The sequence below is a fragment of the Astyanax mexicanus genome, unplaced genomic scaffold, assembly GCF_023375975.1.
Source record: "Astyanax mexicanus isolate ESR-SI-001 unplaced genomic scaffold, AstMex3_surface scaffold_31, whole genome shotgun sequence".
NCBI lineage: Eukaryota > Metazoa > Chordata > Actinopteri > Characiformes > Acestrorhamphidae > Astyanax > Astyanax mexicanus.
This window is the reverse complement of record NW_026040041.1, coordinates 879,469-895,616: the sequence shown is the minus strand read 5'-3', so window position 1 is coordinate 895,616 and position 16,148 is coordinate 879,469. Positions and strand designations below refer to the sequence as shown.

The window sequence follows — 16,148 nt, the reverse complement described above, 5'->3', positions numbered from 1 at the left end:
GGGGAATCGAACCCCGGTCTTCCGCGTGACAGGCGGAGATACTGTCCACTATACTAACGAGGAAGCTGTGTGCAACTGAATCTCTGCAACATGCAACAGGTAATACTGGCCCCTTCTCAATCTTCACAGAAGGTGTGTGTGTTCTTGTACCTTTTTCATTAGGGAATGCATGGTGAGTGAGCTTGTCAGTGATGTGAAGTCCCAGAAACCTGAAACTGTGCATAGTTCTCCCTGTGCTACTGCTGAAGTGAGTCACCTCTGATCAACATGCTTCAGCCTTCTAAATGTTATGCTGTTGTCATGAGAGGCTAACAGCTCCTGTTTCTTCAAGGGGAATTAGCTCAAATGGTAGCGCGCTCGCTTAGCATGCGAGAGGTAGCGGGATCGATGCCCGCATTCTCCAACGAAGGTTTTGACTGTGTGAATGCCACTGAGAACAGCTTTAAAAACTATAAGTTTGAGTGTATAACTTCAGTGTACGTTATTTACCTGATTCACCATTTGCCTCTGCTTGACAGATGACCGTCTGAAAGCATGATATAGCAAAACAAAGAGAAGAATTTTTGGCCCGTACGGGGATCGAACCCGCCACCTTGGCGTTATTAGCACCACGCTCTAACCAACTGAGCTAACCGGCCCACAGTTGAAAGCGGAACCCTTCAGGCATGACGGATGAATGTCCACCAGGTGTAATTGTTTTATTCTGTTTTTTTCCACATCCGAAGCCAAGCGCAGGAGGCACAACAGCACGGGGATGGCATGATTGCTTCCTCTGCTCGCAATTGTCTTAATAAGGCCTAACACAAAATATAGATTGTTCCCATCTACTAATGAGGTGTGATGACAGGCTTGCCCATAGTGTCAGACAAAAGACAAGAACTAAAGGCATGTTTCTGCCTGGTTTCGAACCAGGGACCTTTCACGTGTAAGGCGAACGTGATGACCACTACACTACAGAAACCACAATTTTCCACCAAGCGTGCATGTGTCCCGCAGTGGAAATGACAGAGTTTGGTCATCTTTCCCAGGGGAAAATTTGCACTGAGGGTCTTTCAGCAAAACAATGGTGTGCTTGTTTGTGGCGTTGGTGGTATAGTGGTGAGCATAGCTGCCTTCCAAGCAGTTGACCCGGGTTCGATTCCCGGCCAACGCATTGCCTTTAGCGCGTCGCACCTTGCTGATCCAAAACCTTTTCAGGTTTTTCGGCCGTAGGTTCAGAAAAAACATATTCTCTCCCCGTCGGGAAATCAAACCCCGGTCTTCCGCGTGACAGGCGGAGATACTGTCCACTATACTAACGAGGAAGCTGTGTGCAGCTGAATCTCTGCAACATGCAACAGGTAATACTGGCCCCTTCTCAATCTTCACAGAAGGTGTGTGTGTTCTTGTGCCTTTTTCATTAGGGAATGCATGGTGAGTGAGCTTGTCAGTGATGTGAAGTCCCAGAAACCTGAAACTGTGCATAGTTCTCCCTGTGCTACTGCTGAAGTGAGTCACCTCTGATCAACATGCTTCAGCCTTCTAAATGTTATGCTGTTGTCATGAGAGGCTAACAGCTCCTGTTTCTTCAAGGGGAATTAGCTCAAATGGTAGAGCGCTCGCTTAGCATGCGAGAGGTAGCGGGATCGATGCCTGCATTCTCCAACGAAGGTTTTGACTGTGTGAATGCCACTGAGAACAGCTTTAAAAACTATAAGTTTGAGTGTATAACTTCAGTGTACGTTATTTACCTGATTCACCATTTGCCTCTGCTTGACAGATGACCGTCTGAAAGCATGATATAGCAAAACAAAGAGAAGAATTTTTGGCCCGTACGGGGATCGAACCCGCGACCTTGGCGTTATTAGCACCACGCTCTAACCAACTGAGCTAACCGGCCCACAGTTGAAAGCAGAACCCTTCAGGCATGACGGATGAATGTCCACCAGGTGTAATTGTTTTATTCTGTTTTTTTCCACATCCGAAGCCAAGCGCAGAAGGCACAACAACAGCACGGGGATGGCATGATTGCTTCCTGTGCTCGCAATTGTCTTAATAAGGCCTAACACAAAATATAGATTGTTCCCATCTACTAATGAGGTGTGATGACAGGCTTGCCCATAGTGTCAGACAAAAGACAAGAACTAAAGGCATGTTTCTGCCTGGTTTCGAGCCAGGGACCTTTCGCGTGTAAGGCGAACGTAATGACCACTACACTACAGAAACCACAATTTTCCACCAAGCGTGCATGTGTCCCGCAGTGGAAATGACAGAGTTTGGTCATCTTTCCCAGGGGAAAATTTGCACTGAGGGTCTTTCAGCAAAACAATGGTGTGCTTGTTTGTGGCGTTGGTGGTATAGTGGTGAGCATAGCTGCCTTCCAAGCAGTTGACCCGGGTTCGATTCCCGGCCAACGCATTGCCTTTAGCGCGTCGCACCTTGCTGCTCCAAAACCGTTTCAGGTTTTTCGGCCCTAGGTTCAGAAAAAACATATTCTCTCCCCGTCGGGGAATCGAACCCCGGTCTTCCGCGTGACAGGCGGAGATACTGTCCACTATACTAACGAGGAAGCTGTGTGCAGCTGAATCTCTGCAACATGCAACAGGTAATACTGGCCCCTTCTCAATCTTCACAGAAGGTGTGTGTGTTCTTGTGCCTTTTTCATTAGGGAATGCATGGTGAGTGAGCTTGTCAGTGATGTGAAGTCCCAGAAACCTGAAACTGTGCATAGTTCTCACTGTGCTACTGCTGAAGTGAGTCACCTCTGATCAACATGCTTCAGCCTTCTAAATGTTATGCTGTTGTCATGAGAGGCTAACAGCTCCTGTTCCTTCAAGGGGAATTAGCTCAAATGGTAGAGCGCTCGCTTAGCATGCGAGAGGTAGCGGGATCGATGCCCGCATTCTCCAACGAAGGTTTTGACTGTGTGAATGCCACTGAGAACAGCTTTAAAAACTATAAGTTTGAGTGTATAACTTCAGTGTACGTTATTTACCTGATTCACCATTTGCCTCTGCTTGACAGATGACCGTCTGAAAGCATGATATAGCAAAACAAAGAGAAGAATTTTTGGCCCGTACGGGGATCGAACCCGCGACCTTGGCGTTATTAGCACCACGCTCTAACCAACTGAGCTAACCGGCCCACAGTTGAAAGCAGAACCCTTCAGGCATGACGGATGAATGTCCACCAGGTGTAATTGTTTTATTCTGTTTTTTTCCACATCCGAAGCCAAGTGCAGAAGGCACAACAACAGCACGGGGATGGCATGATTGCTTCCTGTGCTCGCAATTGTCTTAATAAGGCCTAACACAAAATATAGATTGTTCCCATCTACTAATGAGGTGTGATGACAGGCTTGCCCATAGTGTCAGACAAAAGACAAGAACTAAAGGCATGTTTCTGCCTGGTTTCGAACCAGGGACCTTTCGCGTGTAAGGCGAACGTGATGACCACTACACTACAGAAACCACAATTTTCCACCAAGCGTGCATGTGTCCCGCAGTGGAAATGACAGAGTTTGGTCATCTTTCCCAGGGGAAAATTTGCACTGAGGGTCTTTCAGCAAAACAATGGTGTCCTTGTTTGTGGCGTTGGTGGTATAGTGGTGAGCATAGCTGCCTTCCAAGCAGTTGACCCGGGTTCGATTCCCGGCCAACGCATTGCCTTTAGCGCGTCGCACCTTGCTGCTCCAAAACCGTTTCAGGTTTTTCGGCCGTAGGTTCAGAAAAAACATATTCTCTCCCCGTCGGGGAACCGAACCCCGGTCTTCCGCGTGACAGGCGGAGATACTGTCCACTATACTAACGAGGAAGCTGTGTGCAGCTGAATCTCTGCAACATGCAACAGGTAATACTGGCCCCTTCTCAATCTTCACAGAAGGTGTGTGTGTTCTTGTGCCTTTTTCATTAGGGAATGCATGGTGAGTGAGCTTGTCAGTGATGTGAAGTCCCAGAAACCTGAAACTGTGCATAGTTCTCCCTGTGCTACTGCTGAAGTGAGTCACCTCTGATCAACATGCTTCAGCCTTCTAAATGTTATGCTGTTGTCATGAGAGGCTAACAGCTCCTGTTTCTTCAAGGGGAATTAGCTCAAATGGTAGAGCGCTCGCTTAGCATGCGAGAGGTAGCGGGATCGATGCCCGCATTCTCCAACGAAGGTTTTGACTGTGTGAATGCCACTGAGAACAGCTTTAAAAACTATAAGTTTGAGTGTATAACTTCAGTGTACGTTATTTACCTGATTCACCATTTGCCTCTGCTTGACAGATGACCGTCTGAAAGCATGATATAGCAAAACAAAGAGAAGAACTTTTGGCCCGTACGGGGATCGAACCCGCGACCTTGGCGTTATTAGCACCACGCTCTAACCAACTGAGCTAACCGGCCCACTGTTGATAGCGGAACCCTTCAGGCATGACGGATGAATGTCCACCAGGTGTAATTGTTTTATTCTGTTTTTTTCCACATCCGAAGCCAAGCGCAGAAGGCACAACAACAGCACGGGGATGGCATGATTGCTTCCTGTGCTCGCAATTGTCTTAATAAGGCCTAACACAAAATATAGATTGTTCCCATCTACTAATGAGGTGTGATGACAGGCTTGCCCATAGTGTCAGACAAAAGACAAGAACTAAAGGCATGTTTCTGCCTGGTTTCGAACCAGGGACCTTTCGCGTGTAAGGCGAACGTGATGACCACTACACTACAGAAACCACAATTTTCCACCAAGCGTGCATGTGTCCCGCAGTGGAAATGACAGAGTTTGGTCATCTTTCCCAGGGGAAAATTTACACTGAGGGTCTTTCAGCAAAACAATGGTGTGCTTTTTTGTGGCGTTGGTGGTATAGTGGTGAGCATAGCTGCCTTCCAAGCAGTTGACCCGGGTTCGATTCCCGGCCAACGCATTGCCTTTAGCGCGTCGCACCTTGCTGATCCAAAACCTTTTCAGGTTTTTCGGCCGTAGGTTCAGAAAAAACATATTCTCTCCCCGTCGGGGAATCGAACCCCGGTCTTCCGCGTGACAGGCGGAGATACTGTCCACTATACTAACGAGGAAGCTCAGTGCAGCTGAATCTCTGCAACATGCAACAGGTAATACTGGCCCCTTCTCAATCTTCACAGAAGGTGTGTGTGTTCTTGTGCCTTTTTCATTAGGGAATGCATGGTGAGTGAGCTTGTCAGTGATGTGAAGTCCCAGAAACCTGAAACTGTGCATAGTTCTCCCTGTGCTACTGCTGAAGTGAGTCACCTCTGATCAACATGCTTCAGCCTTCTAAATGTTATGCTGTTGTCATGAGAGGCTAACAGCTCCTGTTTCTTCAAGGGGAATTAGCTCAAATGGTAGAGCGCTCGCTTAGCATGCGAGAGGTAGCGGGATCGATGCCCGCATTCTCCAACGAAGGTTTTGACTGTGTGAATGCCACTGAGAACCGCTTTAAAAACTATAAGTTTGAGTGTATAACTTCAGTGTACGTTATTTACCTGACTCACCATTTGCCTCTGCTTGACAGATGACCGTCTGAAAGCATGATATAGCAAAACAAAGAGAAGAATTTTTGGCCCGTACGGGGATCGAACCCGCGACCTTGGCGTTATTAGCACCACGCTCTAACCAACTGAGCTAACCGGCCCACAGTTGATAGCGGAACCCTTCAGGCATGACGGATGAATGTCCACCAGGTGTAATTGTTTTATTCTGTTTTTTTTCACATCCGAAGGCAAGCGCAGAAGGCACAACAACAGCACGGGGATGGCATGATTGCTTCCTGTGCTCGCAATTGTCTTAATAAGGCCTAACACAAAATATAGATTGTTCCCATCTACTAATGAGGTGTGATGACAGGCTTGCCCATAGTGTCAGACAAAAGACAAGAACTAAAGGCATGTTTCTGCCTGGTTTCGAACCAGGGACCTTTCGCCTGTAAGGCGAACGTGATGACCACTACACTACAGAAACCACAATTTTCCACCAAGCGTGCATGTGTCCCGCAGTGGAAATGACAGAGTTTGGTCATCTTTCCCAGGGGAAAATTTGCACTGAGGGTCTTTCAGCAAAACAATGGTGTGCTTGTTTGTGGCGTTGGTGGTATAGTGGTGAGCATAGCTGCCTTCCAAGCAGTTGACCCGGGTTCGATTCCCGGCCAACGCATTGCCTTTAGCGCGTCGCACCTTGCTGCTCCAAAACCGTTTCAGGTTTTTCGGCCGTAGGTTCAGAAAAAACATATTCTCTGCCCGTCGGGGAATCGAACCCCGGTCTTCCGCGTGACAGGCGGAGATACTGTCCACTATACTAACGAGGAAGCTATGTGCAGCTGAATCTCTGCAACATGCAACAGGTAATACTGGCCCCTTCTCAATCTTCACAGAAGGTGTGTGTGTTCTTGTACCTTTTTCATTAGGGAATGCATGGTGAGTGAGCTTGTCAGTGATGTGAAGTCCCAGAAACCTGAAACTGTGCATAGTTCTCCCTGTGCTACTGCTGAAGTGAGTCACCTCTGATCAACATGCTTCAGCCTTCTAAATGTTATGCTGTTGTCATGAGAGGCTAACAGCTCCTGTTTCTTCAAGGGGAATTAGCTCAAATGGTAGAGCGCTCGCTTAGCATGCGAGAGGTAGCGGGATCGATGCCCGCATTCTCCAACGAAGGTTTTGACTGTGTGAATGCCACTGAGAACAGCTTTAAAAACTATAAGTTTGAGTGTATAACTTCAGTGTACGTTATTTACCTGATTCACCATTTGCCTCTGCTTGACAGATGACCGTCTGAAAGCATGATATAGCAAAACAAAGAGAAGAATTTTTGGCCCGTACGGGGATCGAACCCGCGACCTTGGCGTTATTAGCACCACGCTCTAACCAACTGAGCTAACCGGCCCACAGTTGAAAGCAGAACCCTTCAGGCATGACGGATGAATGTCCACCAGGTGTAATTGTTTTATTCTGTTTTTTTCCACATCCGAAGCCAAGCGCAGGAGGCACAACAGCACGGGGATGGCATGATTGCTTCCTGTGCTCGCAATTGTCTTAATAAGGCCTAACACAAAATATAGATTGTTCCCATCTACTAATGAGGTGTGATGACAGGCTTGCCCATAGTGTCAGACAAAAGACAAGAACTAAAGGCATGTTTCTGCCTGGTTTCGAACCAGGGACCTTTCACGTGTAAGGCGAACGTGATGACCACTACACTACAGAAACCACAATTTTCCACCAAGCGTGCATGTGTCCCGCAGTGGAAATGACAGAGTTTGGTCATCTTTCCCAGGGGAAAATTTGCACTGAGGGTCTTTCAGCAAAACAATGGTGTGCTTGTTTGTGGCGTTGGTGGTATAGTGGTGAGCATAGCTGCCTTCCAAGCAGTTGACCCGGGTTCGATTCCCGGCCAACGCATTGTCTTTAGCGCGTCGCACCTTGCTGATCCAAAACCTTTTCAGGTTTTTCGGCCGTAGGTTCAGAAAAAACATATTCTCTCCCCGTCGGGAAATCGAACCCCGGTCTTCCGCGTGACAGGCGGAGATACTGTCCACTATGCTAACGAGGAAGCTGTGTGCAGCTGAATCTCTGCAACATGCAACAGGTAATACTGGCCCCTTCTCAATCTTCACAGAAGGTGTGTGTGTTCTTGTGCCTTTTTCATTAGGGAATGCATGGTGAGTGAGCTTGTCAGTGATGTGAAGTCCCAGAAACCTGAAACTGTGCATAGTTCTCACTGTGCTACTGCTGAAGTGAGTCACCTCTGATCAACATGCTTCAGCCTTCTAAATGTTATGCTGTTGTCATGAGAGGCTAACAGCTCCTGTTTCTTCAAGGGGAATTAGCTCAAATGGTAGAGCGCTCGCTTAGCATGCGAGAGGTAGCGGGATCGATGCCCGCATTCTCCAACGAAGGTTTTGACTGTGTGAATGCCACTGAGAACAGCTTTAAAAACTATAAGTTTGAGTGTATAACTTCAGTGTACGTTATTTACCTGATTCACCATTTGCCTCTGCTTGACAGATGACCGTCTGAAAGCATGATATAGCAAAACAAAGAGAAGAATTTTTGGCCCGTACGGGGATCGAACCCGCGACCTTGGCGTTATTAGCACCACGCTCTAACCAACTGAGCTAACCGGCCCACAGTTGAAAGCAGAACCCTTCAGGCATGACGGATGAATGTCCACCAGGTGTAATTGTTTTATTCTGTTTTTTTCCACATCCGAAGCCAAGTGCAGAAGGCACAACAACAGCACGGGGATGGCATGATTGCTTCCTGTGCTCGCAATTGTCTTAATAAGGCCTAACACAAAATATAGATTGTTCCCATCTACTAATGAGGTGTGATGACAGGCTTCCCCATAGTGTCAGACAAAAGACAAGAACTAAAGGCATGTTTCTGCCTGGTTTCGAACCAGGGACCTTTCGCGTGTAAGGCGAACGTGATGACCACTACACTACAGAAACCACAATTTTCCACCAAGCGTGCATGTGTCCCGCAGTGGAAATGACAGAGTTTGGTCATCTTTCCCAGGGGAAAATTTGCACTGAGGGTCTTTCAGCAAAACAATGGTGTGCTTGTTTGTGGCGTTGGTGGTATAGTGGTGAGCATAGCTGCCTTCCAAGCAGTTGACCCGGGTTCGATTCCCGGCCAACGCATTGCCTTTAGCGCGTCGCACCTTGCTGCTCCAAAACCGTTTCAGGTTTTTCGGCCGTAGGTTCAGAAAAAACATATTCTCTCCCCGTCGGGGAATCGAACCCCGGTCTTCCGTGTGACAGGCGGAGATACTGTCCACAATACTAACGAGGAAGCTGTGTGCAACTGAATCTCTGCAACATGCAACAGGTAATACTGGCCCCTTCTCAATCTTCACAGAAGGTGTGTGTGTTCTTGTACCTTTTTCATTAGGGAATGCATGGTGAGTGAGCTTGTCAGTGATGTGAAGTCCCAGAAACCTGAAACTGTGCATAGTTCTCCCTGTGCTACTGCTGAAGTGAGTCACCTCTGATCAACATGCTTCAGCCTTCTAAATGTTATGCTGTTGTCATGAGAGGCTAACAGCTCCTGTTTCTTCAAGGGGAATTAGCTCAAATGGTAGAGCGCTCGCTTAGCATGCGAGAGGTAGCGGGATCGAAGCCCGCATTCTCCAACGAAGGTTTTGACTGTGTGAATAACACTGAGAACAGCTTTAAAAACTATAAGTTTGAGTGTATAACTTCAGTGTACGTTATTTACCTGATTCACCATTTGCCTCTGCTTGACAGATGACCGTCTGAAAGCATGATATAGCAAAACAAAGAGAAGAATTTTTGGCCCGTACGGGGATCGAACCCGCGACCTTGGCGTTATTAGCACCACGCTCTAACCAACTGAGCTAACCGGCCCACAGTTGAAAGCAGAACCCTTCAGGCATGACGGATGAATGTCCACCAGGTGTAATTGTTTTATTCTGTTTTTTTCCACATCCGAAGCCAAGCGCAGGAGGCACAACAGCACGGGGATGGCATGATTGCTTCCTGTGCTCGCAATTGTCTTAATAAGGCCTAACACAAAATATAGATTGTTCCCATCTACTAATGAGGTGTGATGACAGGCTTGCCCATAGTGTCAGACAAAAGACAAGAACTAAAGGCATGTTTCTGCCTGGTTTCGAACCAGGGACCTTTCGCGTGTAAGGCGAACGTGATGACCACTACACTACAGAAACCACAATTTTCCACCAAGCGTGCATGTGTCCCGCAGTGGAAATGACAGAGTTTGGTCATCTTTCCCAGGGGAAAATTTGCACTGTGGGTCTTTCAGCAAAACAATGGTGTGCTTGTTTGTGGCGTTGGTGGTATAGTGGTGAGCATAGCTGCCTTCCAAGCAGTTGACCCGGGTTCGATTCCCGGCCAACGCATTGCCTTTAGCGCGTCGCACCTTGCTGCTCCAAAACCGTTTCAGGTTTTTCGGCCCTAGGTTCAGAAAAAACATATTCTCTCCCCGTCGGGGAATCGAACCCCGGTCTTCCGCGTGACAGGCGGAGATACTGTCCACTATACTAACGAGGAAGCTGTGTGCAGCTGAATCTCTGCAACATGCAACAGGTAATACTGGCCCCTTCTCAATCTTCACAGAAGGTGTGTGTGTTCTTGTGCCTTTTTCATTAGGGAATGCATGGTGAGTGAGCTTGTCAGTGATGTGAAGTCCCAGAAACCTGAAACTGTGCATAGTTCTCCCTGTGCTACTGCTGAAGTGAGTCACCTCTGATCAACATGCTTCAGCCTTCTAAATGTTATGCTGTTGTCATGAGAGGCTAACAGCTCCTGTTTCTTCAAGGGGAATTAGCTCAAATGGTAGAGCGCTCGCTTAGCATGCGAGAGGTAGCGGGATCGAAGCCCGCATTCTCCAACGAAGGTTTTGACTGTGTGAATGCCACTGAGAACAGCTTTAAAAACTATAAGTTTGAGTGTATAACTTCAGTGTACGTTATTTACCTGATTCACCATTTGCCTCTGCTTGACAGATGACCGTCTGAAAGCATGATATAGCAAAACAAAGAGAAGAATTTTTGGCCCGTACGGGGATCGAACCCGCGACCTTGGCGTTATTAGCACCACGCTCTAACCAACTGAGCTAACCGGCCCACAGTTGAAAGCAGAACCCTTCAGGCATGACGGATGAATGTCCACCAGGTGTAATTGTTTTATTCTGTTTTTTTCCACATCCGAAGCCAAGCGCAGAAGGCACAACAACAGCACGGGGATGGCATGATTTCTTCCTGTGCTCGCAATTGTCTTAATAAGGCCTAACACAAAATATAGATTGTTCCCATCTACTAATGAGGTGTGATGACAGGCTTGCCCATAGTGTCAGACAAAAGACAAGAACTAAAGGCATGTTTCTGCCTGGTTTCGAGCCAGGGACCTTTCGCGTGTAAGGCGAACGTAATGACCACTACACTACAGAAACCACAATTTTCCACCAAGCGTGCATGTGTCCCGCAGTGGAAATGACAGAGTTTGGTCATCTTTCCCAGGGGAAAATTTGCACTGAGGGTCTTTCAGCAAAACAATGGTGTCCTTGTTTGTGGCGTTGGTGGTATAGTGGTGAGCATAGCTGCCTTCCAAGCAGTTGACCCGGGTTCGATTCCCGGCCAACGCATTGCCTTTAGCGCGTCGCACCTTGCTGCTCCAAAACCGTTTCAGGTTTTTCGGCCCTAGGTTCAGAAAAAACATATTCTCTCCCCGTCGCGGAATCGAACCCCGGTCTTCCGCGTGACAGGCGGAGATACTGTCCACTATACTAACGAGGAAGCTGTGTGCAGCTGAATCTCTGCAACATGCAACAGGTAATACTGGCCCCTTCTCAATCTTCACAGAAGGTGTGTGTGTTCTTGTGCCTTTTTCATTAGGGAATGCATGGTGAGTGAGCTTGTCAGTGATGTGAAGTCCCAGAAACCTGAAACTGTGCATAGTTCTCCCTGTGCTACTGCTGAAGTGAGTCACCTCTGATCAACATGCTTCAGCCTTCTAAATGTTATGCTGTTGTCATGAGAGGCTAACAGTCCTGTTTCTTCAAGGGGAATTAGCTCAAATGGTAGAGCGCTCGCTTAGCATGCGAGAGGTAGCGGGATCGATGCCCGCATTCTCCAACGAAGGTTTTGACTGTGTGAATGCCACTGAGAACAGCTTTAAAAACTATAAGTTTGAGTGTATAACTTCAGTGTACGTTATTTACCTGATTCACCATTTGCCTCTGCTTGACAGATGACCGTCTGAAAGCATGATATAGCAAAACAAAGAGAAGAACTTTTGGCCCGTACGGGGATCGAACCCGCGACCTTGGCGTTATTAGCACCACGCTCTAACCAACTGAGCTAACCGGCCCACTGTTGATAGCGGAACCCTTCAGGCATGACGGATGAATGTCCACCAGGTGTAATTGTTTTATTCTGTTTTTTTCCACATCCGAAGGCAAGCGCAGAAGGCACAACAACAGCACGGGGATGGCATGATTGCTTCCTGTGCTCGCAATTGTCTTAATAAGGCCTAACACAAAATATAGATTGTTCCCATCTACTAATGAGGTGTGATGACAGGCTTGCCCATAGTGTCAGACAAAAGACAAGAACTAAAGGCATGTTTCTGCCTGGTTTCGAACCAGGGACCTTTCGCGTGTAAGGCGAACGTGATGACCACTACACTACAGAAACCACAATTTTCCACCAAGCGTGCATGTGTCCCGCAGTGGAAATGACAGAGTTTGGTCATCTTTCCCAGGGGAAAATTTGCACTGAGGGTCTTTCAGCAAAACAATGGTGTGCTTGTTTGTGGCGTTGGTGGTATAGTGGTGAGCATAGCTGCCTTCCAAGCAGTTGACCCGGGTTCGATTCCCGGCCAACGCATTGCCTTTAGCGCGTCGCACCTTGCTGCTCCAAAACCGTTTCAGGTTTTTCGGCCGTAGGTTCAGAAAAAACATATTCTCTCCCCGTCGGGGAATCGAACCCCGGTCTTCCGCGTGACAGGCGGAGATACTGTCCACTATACTAACGAGGAAGCTGTGTGCAGCTGAATCTCTGCAACATGCAACAGGTAATACTGGCCCCTTCTCAATCTTCACAGAAGGTGTGTGTGTTCTTGTGCCTTTTTCATTAGGGAATGCATGGTGAGTGAGCTTGTCAGTGATGTGAAGTCCCAGAAACCTGAAACTGTGCATAGTTCTCCCTGTGCTACTGCTGAAGTGAGTCACCTCTGATCAACATGCTTCAGCCTTCTAAATGTTATGCTGTTGTCATGAGAGGCTAACAGCTCCTGTTTCTTCAAGGGGAATTAGCTCAAATGGTAGAGCGCTCGCTTAGCATGCGAGAGGTAGCGGGATCGATGCCCGCATTCTCCAATGAAGGTTTTGACTGTGTGAATGCCACTGAGAACAGCTTTAAAAACTATAAGTTTGAGTGTATAACTTCAGTGTACGTTATTTACCTGATTCACCATTTGCCTCTGCTTGACAGATGACCGTCTGAAAGCATGATATAGCAAAACAAAGAGAAGAATTTTTGGCCCGTACGGGGATCGAACCCGCCACCTTGGCGTTATTAGCACCACGCTCTAACCACCTGAGCTAACCGGCCCTCAGTTGAAAGCGGAACCCTTCAGGCATGACGGATGAATGTCCACCAGGTGTAATTGTTTTATTCTGTTTTTTTCCACATCCGAAGCCAAGCGCAGAAGGCACAACAGCACGGGGATGGCATGATTGGCTCCTGTGCTCGCAATTGTCTTAATAAGGCCTAACACAAAATATAGATTGTTCCCATCTACTAATGAGGTGTGATGACAGGCTTGCCCATAGTGTCAGACAAAAGACAAGAACTAAAGGCATGTTTCTGCCTGGTTTCGAACCAGGGACCTTTCACGTGTAAGGCGAACGTGATGACCACTACACTACAGAAACCACAATTTTCCACCAAGCGTGCATGTGTCCCGCAGTGGAAATGACAGAGTTTGGTCATCTTTCCCAGGGGAAAATTTGCACTGAGGGTCTTTCAGCAAAACAATGGTGTGCTTGTTTGTGGCGTTGGTGGTATAGTGGTGAGCATAGCTGCCTTCCAAGCAGTTGACCCGGGTTCGATTCCCGGCCAACGCATTGCCTTTAGCACGTCGCACCTTGCTGATCCAAAACCTTTTCAGGTTTTTCGGCCGTAGGTTCAGAAAAAACATATTCTCTCCCCGTCGGGGAATCGAACCCCGGTCTTCCGCGTGACAGGCGGAGATACTGTCCACTATACTAACGAGGAAGCTGTGTGCAGCTGAATCTCTGCAACATGCAACAGGTAATACTGGCCCCTTCTCAATCTTCACAGAAGGTGTGTGTGTTCTTGTGCCTTTTTCATTAGGGAATGCATGGTGAGTGAGCTTGTCAGTGATGTGAAGTCCCAGAAACCTGAAACTGTGCATAGTTCTCCCTGTGCTACTGCTGAAGTGAGTCACCTCTGATCAACATGCTTCAGCCTTCTAAATGTTATGCTGTTGTCATGAGAGGCTAACAGCTCCTGTTTCTTCAAGGGGAATTAGCTCAAATGGTAGAGCGCTCGCTTAGCATGCGAGAGGTAGCGGGATCGATGCCCGCATTCTCCAATGAAGGTTTTGACTGTGTGAATGCCACTGAGAACAGCTTTAAAAACTGTAAGTTTGAGTGTATAACTTCAGTGTACGTTATTTACCTGACTCACCATTTGCCTCTGCTTGACAGATGACCGTCTTAAAGCATGATATAGCAAAACAAAGAGAAGAATTTTTGGCCCGTACGGGGATCGAACCCGCGACCTTGGCGTTATTAGCACCACGCTCTAACCAACTGAGCTAACCGGCCCACAGTTGAAAGCGGAACCCTTCAGGCATGACGGATGAATGTCCACCAGGTGTAATTGTTTTATTCTGTTTTTTTCCACATCCGAAGCCAAGCGCAGAAGGCACAACAACAGCACGGGGATGGCATGATTGCTTCCTGTGCTCGCAATTGTCTTAATAAGGCCTAACACAAAATATAGATTGTTCCCATCTACTAATGAGGTGTGATGACAGGCTTGCCCATAGTGTCAGACAAAAGACAAGAACTAAAGGCATGTTTCTGCCTGGTTTCGAGCCAGGGACCTTTCGCGTGTAAGGCGAACGTAATGACCACTACACTACAGAAACCACAATTTTCCACCAAGCGTGCATGTGTCCCGCAGTGGAAATGACAGAGTTTGGTCATCTTTCCCAGGGGAAAATTTGCACTGAGGGTCTTTCAGCAAAACAATGGTGTCCTTGTTTGTGGCGTTGGTGGTATAGTGGTGAGCATAGCTGCCTTCCAAGCAGTTGACCCGGGTTCGATTCCCGGCCAACGCATTGCCTTTAGCGCGTCGCACCTTGCTGCTCCAAAACCGTTTCAGGTTTTTCGGCCCTAGGTCCAGAAAAAACATATTCTCTCCCCGTCGGGGAATCGAACCCCGGTCTTCCGCGTGACAGGCGGAGATACTGTCCACTATACTAACAAGGAAGCTGTGTGCAGCTGAATCTCTGCAACATGCAACAGGTAATACTGGCCCCTTCTCAATCTTCACAGAAGGTGTGTGTGTTCTTGTGCCTTTTTCATTAGGGAATGCATGGTGAGTGAGCTTGTCAGTGATGTGAAGTCCCAGAAACCTGAAACTGTGCATAGTTCTCACTGTGCTACTGCTGAAGTGAGTCACCTCTGATCAACATGCTTCAGCCTTCTAAATGTTATGCTGTTGTCATGAGAGGCTAACAGCTCCTGTTTCTTCAAGGGGAATTAGCTCAAATGGTAGAGCGCTCGCTTAGCATGCGAGAGGTAGCGGGATCGATGCCCGCATTCTCCAACGAAGGTTTTGACTGTGTGAATGCCACTGAGAACAGCTTTAAAAACTATAAGTTTGAGTGTATAACTTCAGTGTACGTTATTTACCTGATTCACCATTTGCCTCTGCTTGACAGATGACCGTCTGAAAGCATGATATAGCAAAACAAAGAGAAGAATTTTTGGCCCGTACGGGGATCGAACCCGCGACCTTGGCGTTATTAGCACCACGCTCTAACCAACTGAGCTAACCGGCCCACAGTTGAAAGCAGAACCCTTCAGGCATGACGGATGAATGTCCACCAGGTGTAATTGTTTTATTCTGTTTTTTTCCACATCCGAAGCCAAGTGCAGAAGGCACAACAACAGCACGGGGATGGCATGATTGCTTCCTGTGCTCGCAATTGTCTTAATAAGGCCTAACACAAAATATAGATTGTTCCCATCTACTAATGAGGTGTGATGACAGGCTTGCCCATAGTGTCAGACAAAAGACAAGAACTAAAGGCATGTTTCTGCCTGGTTTCGAACCAGGGACCTTTCGCGTGTAAGGCGAACGTGATGACCACTACACTACAGAAACCACAATTTTCCACCAAGCGTGCATGTGTCCCGCAGTGGAAATGACAGAGTTTGGTCATCTTTCCCAGGGGAAAATTTGCACTGAGGGTCTTTCAGCAAAAAATTGGGTTGCTTGTTTGTGGCGTTGGTGGTATAGTGGTGAGCATAGCTGCCTTCCAAGCAGTTGACCCGGGTTCGATTCCCGGCCAACGCATTGCCTTTAGCGCGTCGCACCTTGCTGCTCCAAAACCGTTTCAGGTTTTTCGGCCGTAGGTTCAGAAAAAACATATT

The 16,148-nt window shown here is 47.6% G+C and overlaps 46 non-coding genes across 46 annotated transcripts; 24 read left to right on the top strand and 22 right to left on the bottom strand.

Moving 5' to 3' along the window:
• Positions 1 to 1,081: 1,081 nt before the first annotated feature.
• Positions 1,082 to 1,153, top strand: trnag-ucc (transfer RNA glycine (anticodon UCC)). The gene has a single exon. It is a non-coding gene; the product is annotated as a tRNA-Gly (tRNA).
• Positions 1,154 to 1,805: 652 nt separating this feature from the next.
• trnai-aau (transfer RNA isoleucine (anticodon AAU)) lies at positions 1,806 to 1,879 on the bottom strand. Its single transcript has one exon. It is a non-coding gene; the product is annotated as a tRNA-Ile (tRNA).
• Positions 1,880 to 2,325: 446 nt separating this feature from the next.
• Positions 2,326 to 2,397, top strand: trnag-ucc (transfer RNA glycine (anticodon UCC)). The gene has a single exon. It is a non-coding gene; the product is annotated as a tRNA-Gly (tRNA).
• Positions 2,398 to 2,476: 79 nt separating this feature from the next.
• trnad-guc (transfer RNA aspartic acid (anticodon GUC)) lies at positions 2,477 to 2,548 on the bottom strand. Its single transcript has one exon. It is a non-coding gene; the product is annotated as a tRNA-Asp (tRNA).
• A 267-nt stretch (positions 2,549 to 2,815) lies between these two features.
• On the top strand, positions 2,816 to 2,888 carry trnaa-agc (transfer RNA alanine (anticodon AGC)). Its single transcript has one exon. It is a non-coding gene; the product is annotated as a tRNA-Ala (tRNA).
• Positions 2,889 to 3,049: 161 nt separating this feature from the next.
• Positions 3,050 to 3,123, bottom strand: trnai-aau (transfer RNA isoleucine (anticodon AAU)). The gene has a single exon. It is a non-coding gene; the product is annotated as a tRNA-Ile (tRNA).
• A 253-nt stretch (positions 3,124 to 3,376) lies between these two features.
• Positions 3,377 to 3,449, bottom strand: trnav-uac (transfer RNA valine (anticodon UAC)). The gene has a single exon. It is a non-coding gene; the product is annotated as a tRNA-Val (tRNA).
• A 120-nt stretch (positions 3,450 to 3,569) lies between these two features.
• On the top strand, positions 3,570 to 3,641 carry trnag-ucc (transfer RNA glycine (anticodon UCC)). The gene has a single exon. It is a non-coding gene; the product is annotated as a tRNA-Gly (tRNA).
• Positions 3,642 to 4,059: 418 nt separating this feature from the next.
• On the top strand, positions 4,060 to 4,132 carry trnaa-agc (transfer RNA alanine (anticodon AGC)). The gene has a single exon. It is a non-coding gene; the product is annotated as a tRNA-Ala (tRNA).
• Positions 4,133 to 4,293: 161 nt separating this feature from the next.
• trnai-aau (transfer RNA isoleucine (anticodon AAU)) lies at positions 4,294 to 4,367 on the bottom strand. The gene has a single exon. It is a non-coding gene; the product is annotated as a tRNA-Ile (tRNA).
• Positions 4,368 to 4,620: 253 nt separating this feature from the next.
• trnav-uac (transfer RNA valine (anticodon UAC)) lies at positions 4,621 to 4,693 on the bottom strand. Its single transcript has one exon. It is a non-coding gene; the product is annotated as a tRNA-Val (tRNA).
• A 120-nt stretch (positions 4,694 to 4,813) lies between these two features.
• trnag-ucc (transfer RNA glycine (anticodon UCC)) lies at positions 4,814 to 4,885 on the top strand. Its single transcript has one exon. It is a non-coding gene; the product is annotated as a tRNA-Gly (tRNA).
• A 79-nt stretch (positions 4,886 to 4,964) lies between these two features.
• On the bottom strand, positions 4,965 to 5,036 carry trnad-guc (transfer RNA aspartic acid (anticodon GUC)). The gene has a single exon. It is a non-coding gene; the product is annotated as a tRNA-Asp (tRNA).
• A 267-nt stretch (positions 5,037 to 5,303) lies between these two features.
• On the top strand, positions 5,304 to 5,376 carry trnaa-agc (transfer RNA alanine (anticodon AGC)). The gene has a single exon. It is a non-coding gene; the product is annotated as a tRNA-Ala (tRNA).
• Positions 5,377 to 5,537: 161 nt separating this feature from the next.
• Positions 5,538 to 5,611, bottom strand: trnai-aau (transfer RNA isoleucine (anticodon AAU)). Its single transcript has one exon. It is a non-coding gene; the product is annotated as a tRNA-Ile (tRNA).
• A 446-nt stretch (positions 5,612 to 6,057) lies between these two features.
• Positions 6,058 to 6,129, top strand: trnag-ucc (transfer RNA glycine (anticodon UCC)). The gene has a single exon. It is a non-coding gene; the product is annotated as a tRNA-Gly (tRNA).
• A 418-nt stretch (positions 6,130 to 6,547) lies between these two features.
• Positions 6,548 to 6,620, top strand: trnaa-agc (transfer RNA alanine (anticodon AGC)). Its single transcript has one exon. It is a non-coding gene; the product is annotated as a tRNA-Ala (tRNA).
• Positions 6,621 to 6,781: 161 nt separating this feature from the next.
• On the bottom strand, positions 6,782 to 6,855 carry trnai-aau (transfer RNA isoleucine (anticodon AAU)). The gene has a single exon. It is a non-coding gene; the product is annotated as a tRNA-Ile (tRNA).
• Positions 6,856 to 7,298: 443 nt separating this feature from the next.
• trnag-ucc (transfer RNA glycine (anticodon UCC)) lies at positions 7,299 to 7,370 on the top strand. The gene has a single exon. It is a non-coding gene; the product is annotated as a tRNA-Gly (tRNA).
• Positions 7,371 to 7,788: 418 nt separating this feature from the next.
• Positions 7,789 to 7,861, top strand: trnaa-agc (transfer RNA alanine (anticodon AGC)). The gene has a single exon. It is a non-coding gene; the product is annotated as a tRNA-Ala (tRNA).
• A 161-nt stretch (positions 7,862 to 8,022) lies between these two features.
• On the bottom strand, positions 8,023 to 8,096 carry trnai-aau (transfer RNA isoleucine (anticodon AAU)). Its single transcript has one exon. It is a non-coding gene; the product is annotated as a tRNA-Ile (tRNA).
• Positions 8,097 to 8,349: 253 nt separating this feature from the next.
• trnav-uac (transfer RNA valine (anticodon UAC)) lies at positions 8,350 to 8,422 on the bottom strand. Its single transcript has one exon. It is a non-coding gene; the product is annotated as a tRNA-Val (tRNA).
• A 120-nt stretch (positions 8,423 to 8,542) lies between these two features.
• On the top strand, positions 8,543 to 8,614 carry trnag-ucc (transfer RNA glycine (anticodon UCC)). Its single transcript has one exon. It is a non-coding gene; the product is annotated as a tRNA-Gly (tRNA).
• A 418-nt stretch (positions 8,615 to 9,032) lies between these two features.
• trnaa-agc (transfer RNA alanine (anticodon AGC)) lies at positions 9,033 to 9,105 on the top strand. The gene has a single exon. It is a non-coding gene; the product is annotated as a tRNA-Ala (tRNA).
• Positions 9,106 to 9,266: 161 nt separating this feature from the next.
• trnai-aau (transfer RNA isoleucine (anticodon AAU)) lies at positions 9,267 to 9,340 on the bottom strand. Its single transcript has one exon. It is a non-coding gene; the product is annotated as a tRNA-Ile (tRNA).
• A 250-nt stretch (positions 9,341 to 9,590) lies between these two features.
• trnav-uac (transfer RNA valine (anticodon UAC)) lies at positions 9,591 to 9,663 on the bottom strand. The gene has a single exon. It is a non-coding gene; the product is annotated as a tRNA-Val (tRNA).
• A 120-nt stretch (positions 9,664 to 9,783) lies between these two features.
• Positions 9,784 to 9,855, top strand: trnag-ucc (transfer RNA glycine (anticodon UCC)). Its single transcript has one exon. It is a non-coding gene; the product is annotated as a tRNA-Gly (tRNA).
• Positions 9,856 to 9,934: 79 nt separating this feature from the next.
• Positions 9,935 to 10,006, bottom strand: trnad-guc (transfer RNA aspartic acid (anticodon GUC)). The gene has a single exon. It is a non-coding gene; the product is annotated as a tRNA-Asp (tRNA).
• A 267-nt stretch (positions 10,007 to 10,273) lies between these two features.
• On the top strand, positions 10,274 to 10,346 carry trnaa-agc (transfer RNA alanine (anticodon AGC)). The gene has a single exon. It is a non-coding gene; the product is annotated as a tRNA-Ala (tRNA).
• A 161-nt stretch (positions 10,347 to 10,507) lies between these two features.
• trnai-aau (transfer RNA isoleucine (anticodon AAU)) lies at positions 10,508 to 10,581 on the bottom strand. The gene has a single exon. It is a non-coding gene; the product is annotated as a tRNA-Ile (tRNA).
• A 446-nt stretch (positions 10,582 to 11,027) lies between these two features.
• On the top strand, positions 11,028 to 11,099 carry trnag-ucc (transfer RNA glycine (anticodon UCC)). The gene has a single exon. It is a non-coding gene; the product is annotated as a tRNA-Gly (tRNA).
• Positions 11,100 to 11,516: 417 nt separating this feature from the next.
• On the top strand, positions 11,517 to 11,589 carry trnaa-agc (transfer RNA alanine (anticodon AGC)). Its single transcript has one exon. It is a non-coding gene; the product is annotated as a tRNA-Ala (tRNA).
• A 161-nt stretch (positions 11,590 to 11,750) lies between these two features.
• On the bottom strand, positions 11,751 to 11,824 carry trnai-aau (transfer RNA isoleucine (anticodon AAU)). Its single transcript has one exon. It is a non-coding gene; the product is annotated as a tRNA-Ile (tRNA).
• A 253-nt stretch (positions 11,825 to 12,077) lies between these two features.
• On the bottom strand, positions 12,078 to 12,150 carry trnav-uac (transfer RNA valine (anticodon UAC)). The gene has a single exon. It is a non-coding gene; the product is annotated as a tRNA-Val (tRNA).
• A 120-nt stretch (positions 12,151 to 12,270) lies between these two features.
• Positions 12,271 to 12,342, top strand: trnag-ucc (transfer RNA glycine (anticodon UCC)). The gene has a single exon. It is a non-coding gene; the product is annotated as a tRNA-Gly (tRNA).
• A 79-nt stretch (positions 12,343 to 12,421) lies between these two features.
• Positions 12,422 to 12,493, bottom strand: trnad-guc (transfer RNA aspartic acid (anticodon GUC)). The gene has a single exon. It is a non-coding gene; the product is annotated as a tRNA-Asp (tRNA).
• A 267-nt stretch (positions 12,494 to 12,760) lies between these two features.
• trnaa-agc (transfer RNA alanine (anticodon AGC)) lies at positions 12,761 to 12,833 on the top strand. The gene has a single exon. It is a non-coding gene; the product is annotated as a tRNA-Ala (tRNA).
• A 678-nt stretch (positions 12,834 to 13,511) lies between these two features.
• On the top strand, positions 13,512 to 13,583 carry trnag-ucc (transfer RNA glycine (anticodon UCC)). Its single transcript has one exon. It is a non-coding gene; the product is annotated as a tRNA-Gly (tRNA).
• A 79-nt stretch (positions 13,584 to 13,662) lies between these two features.
• Positions 13,663 to 13,734, bottom strand: trnad-guc (transfer RNA aspartic acid (anticodon GUC)). The gene has a single exon. It is a non-coding gene; the product is annotated as a tRNA-Asp (tRNA).
• A 267-nt stretch (positions 13,735 to 14,001) lies between these two features.
• On the top strand, positions 14,002 to 14,074 carry trnaa-agc (transfer RNA alanine (anticodon AGC)). The gene has a single exon. It is a non-coding gene; the product is annotated as a tRNA-Ala (tRNA).
• Positions 14,075 to 14,235: 161 nt separating this feature from the next.
• Positions 14,236 to 14,309, bottom strand: trnai-aau (transfer RNA isoleucine (anticodon AAU)). The gene has a single exon. It is a non-coding gene; the product is annotated as a tRNA-Ile (tRNA).
• A 446-nt stretch (positions 14,310 to 14,755) lies between these two features.
• trnag-ucc (transfer RNA glycine (anticodon UCC)) lies at positions 14,756 to 14,827 on the top strand. The gene has a single exon. It is a non-coding gene; the product is annotated as a tRNA-Gly (tRNA).
• Positions 14,828 to 15,245: 418 nt separating this feature from the next.
• Positions 15,246 to 15,318, top strand: trnaa-agc (transfer RNA alanine (anticodon AGC)). Its single transcript has one exon. It is a non-coding gene; the product is annotated as a tRNA-Ala (tRNA).
• Positions 15,319 to 15,479: 161 nt separating this feature from the next.
• Positions 15,480 to 15,553, bottom strand: trnai-aau (transfer RNA isoleucine (anticodon AAU)). The gene has a single exon. It is a non-coding gene; the product is annotated as a tRNA-Ile (tRNA).
• Positions 15,554 to 15,806: 253 nt separating this feature from the next.
• trnav-uac (transfer RNA valine (anticodon UAC)) lies at positions 15,807 to 15,879 on the bottom strand. The gene has a single exon. It is a non-coding gene; the product is annotated as a tRNA-Val (tRNA).
• Positions 15,880 to 15,999: 120 nt separating this feature from the next.
• On the top strand, positions 16,000 to 16,071 carry trnag-ucc (transfer RNA glycine (anticodon UCC)). Its single transcript has one exon. It is a non-coding gene; the product is annotated as a tRNA-Gly (tRNA).
• The last annotated feature ends 77 nt before the right edge of the window (positions 16,072 to 16,148 follow it).